The following is a 3,525-nucleotide window of genomic DNA, read 5'->3' as shown; positions in this document are numbered from 1 at the left end:
CTTGCTTATTCCTGGAATATACGAGGAAAAGTACAGGTAGAAACATGGCAAATAAATATCACAATAAATTAAATTGCCTCAAGTGCTGTGTTTTGAGAAACATCATTTATTTCTTCAGTATAAGCCTAATGATACCAGACAAGCTTATGACAAAATGTTAGTAACAGATCTTCTCTTTTTTTTCCTTCAAGGAGTAAAATCAATATTTACTTGTTTGTTTTTAGTTCTGATTTATACAATTCCCCTTTAAAATAAAAGAACTTCCAGGCTTCAAATCAGGATGCTGTGATAATAACCCTGATTACATAATCCAAAGTAAATGAAGCGACTATGAAGTTATGATTAGAGATCATAAATAGGAGGGCTGGAAAAATTTGGGAGCTCATAAAAAGTATTGTTACTGTGCAGATAGAGTAACAGACTTGAAAAAAGACTATGAGATATCCAAGTTTCCTGAGCTAAGTTTAGAAAACTTCAGTAGTTCTCAACATAAAAGTTGCTGAATGCCATGTGTTGGATGAATTGGTAAATGTGCCTTTTTAAATCTGGATCGTTTGTTAACGCCTGTAGGTATCTGCCTCGTTCCAGGCACGGCACAGCGGTGCCACGTGCTAGCCGCTCTGTGAACCGCCAGGTATTGCATTTGATGCCAATGGCAAGCCTCGGGTAGGTATTGTGGTTGCGCCCATTCTATCTCTGGAAGAACTAAGAATGGAAGTTAAGTAAGTTTCCTGAGGCTCCTTAGCTAAGTCTCCAGGCCTGGAATGGAGCCAGGCAGCCTGACTCCAGAGCCCCAGTGAGTGCTCCTCCGGAGAGGACACAGCGTCTGCAGCTCTGTGAGGAGAGGACCCAGCCACAGGGCTGACCTGGGGAAAAGCAGCCTTATTTGGCTTTTAATGAATCACTCTACCTCCTTCCATTTCAAAATAAAAGAAAAGGCCTAGATCTTGAGAATCCATTTGAATTCAGTGTCAGAATAACCATAGTTTATATCCTGGCTGGGCTGTTTACCAGGTTCAAGATAAAAAAACAACCACAACAATGAATCCAACAAATAAACAAAGCACAAAGTCCAACAACAACAAAACAAACAAGAAAACAGAGAAAGAGAAGGGCAAATGGGTGCGAGCTTGAGTTCCTGCTCATCTCTGAGGGAGTCTGCACAACCCTTTAGCTGTGTTGTGTCTTGGTTTCCCTACCTGTGCAATGGGTACATTCATACATTCTGTGGCCAATTGCACAGTCCAAGAAGACTGCACATCCCTTCCCACACCTGCTTTTTCTGCTGTGGAGCTCACACTGCAGCATGGAGCAGACACCCAAATACTTGGGCATGAGTGAGCCTCCCAGTGATTCTATGCCCAGCCTCTAAGCTGGTCCAGCTGACACCAAATGGAACAGGCTGATTTGCCATTTCTCAGCACAAAGCACATCATAAATGTGTGAGCAAAGTATCAGGTGCAGTGGCTCACACCTGTAATCCCAGCGCTTTGGGAGGCTAAGGTGGGAAGATTGCTTGAGCCCAGGAGTTCAAGGCCAGCCTGGGTAACATGGTGAGACCCCATCTGTATTAGTCTGTTTTCACGCTGCTGATAAAGGCATGCCTGAGACTAGACAATGTACAAAAGAAAGCAGTCTAATTGGACTTACATTTCCTTGTGGCTGGGGAAGCTCACAATCATACTGAGGAGCAAGGAGGAGCCATTCACCTCTTACATTGGTGGCAGCAGGCAAAGAGAGAGTGAGAGCCAAGCAAAAGGGTTTCTCCCCGTAAAACCGTCAGATCTCATGAGACCCACTCGCTACCACAAGAACAGCAGGGAGGAAAAGACCACCATGATTCAACCATCGTCCACCAGGTCCCTCCCACAACAATGGGAATTATGGAAGATACAGCTCAAGATGAGATCTGGTTGGGGACACAGCCAAACCACATCACCGTCTCTATAAAAAATACAAAAAAAATTAGCTGGGCATGGTGGTCCTTGCCTGTGGTCCCAGGCACTCAGGAGGCTGAGATGGGAGGATGGCTTAAGCCCCGGAGATCGAGACTGCAGTGAGCTGAGATTGTGCCACTGCACACTGGCCTGGGTGACAAGAGTGAGACCCCGTCTCAGAAATAAATAAATAAATAAAATCACTATTTTAATGTGAATTTGACGCATTTTCCTATTTCCCAGAATTGGGAATGTTGAATGAGACAAAGTGAAAGATATTCGTAAGTGATGGGGTGCTACACTGGATGATCGTCAGTCTCCAGTACCTTGAGGGTTAGGTAAAGTCAGCCATACAAGCCCTGCACGTGGGACCTGTGACTGTGACCCGTGTTAGTAATGCCCTGTCTGGAGGAGGGAGAGATCACTAGGAGCAGCGGTGACCCAGACGGTCCCCGGCAGGATTAGAGCATCGAGGCATCGAGGGATGTCCATGGGCCTCCAGGCTCACATGGAAAACCACATGCCAGGACATAGGAGGCCTGCGAGTTAAACTGGGTGGCACGAATCTGTCAGGAGACTTGCCACACCACACTCTCCAGTGTCCAGAGTTTGTGTTTGTTTTTACCAACTTACTGAAAACTTTAAAATATACTATAACAAATGCTACATTATTACAGCTTTAAGAGTTGCCAACCACAACAGAAAAACAAGAAAAAGCAAAGTGGAATCTGCTGGTCTGCTGGTGGTGACTCTTAGCAAGAACTTTTATTGTGCTGTAGAGCTACACATTTTCAAAGTCATATTTATCTCTTGCCTTTCTGTAGCCTGAGTTTGTTTAAGCCTGGCCTAGTTTCTTTGAAAAGCTCTGGGCCTAGGGGCCTCTACTAATTTCTAAATCTGTCCTACTTTTTTTCTTTCTTTCATAGAATCATTGTCTGCTTTGAATACTAAGCCAGATATAAACTTCAAAAAATTAAAATCATTTTATGGATAATTGGAATGCAGATCCAGTTTGTGGATGTTAATATCCTGAAAGTGAAGTTCAACCTTTCTCTACAGCCGGCTCTTTGGTTGGATTAATTTTCTACTTTGGTTGGATTAATTTTCTACTACCATTACTACCACTTTTGACAACCTGGAGAAGTTCAGAATTTAAATAAACGAATTGAATGAGGAGCTTAGGGTCTTGGCAGACCAAAGGCAAGCCCGAACCACAAAAAGCACATTCAGAATCCCAAGAAGGCTGTGCCAGAAGAGAGACACCCGCTAAGCAGCCCCTTGGGCTCCCAGTCAGGCCAGGGGAGAGAGTGTGAGCCTCCGTGACTCCAGAAGATGCCACCTACAGCAGAGCAGAGAGCCTCGTATGCTGCCTCTGTGGATGGCAGAAAGGTCCTGTTGCCTGTGCTTAATAGTCAAGCAATAGTTAGTCCACCTGACTCCCTCCTAGTGCTGGCAAAGCTCAAGGTAATGGGTTGCAGTCTACTGCCATGTGGGAGTCGGGGGTTCTGACAGGGTTTGCAACACCTGCAACACGGGGAAGTTGGACTGCAAAAGCTGCAGGTCCTGATATCCGAAAGCGAGCAGAGAA

This window comes from Cebus imitator, unplaced genomic scaffold (assembly GCF_001604975.1).
Source record: "Cebus imitator isolate Cc_AM_T3 unplaced genomic scaffold, Cebus_imitator-1.0 Scaffold139, whole genome shotgun sequence".
Lineage (NCBI taxonomy): Eukaryota > Metazoa > Chordata > Mammalia > Primates > Cebidae > Cebus > Cebus imitator.
Note: the sequence above shows the minus strand (reverse complement) of the source record.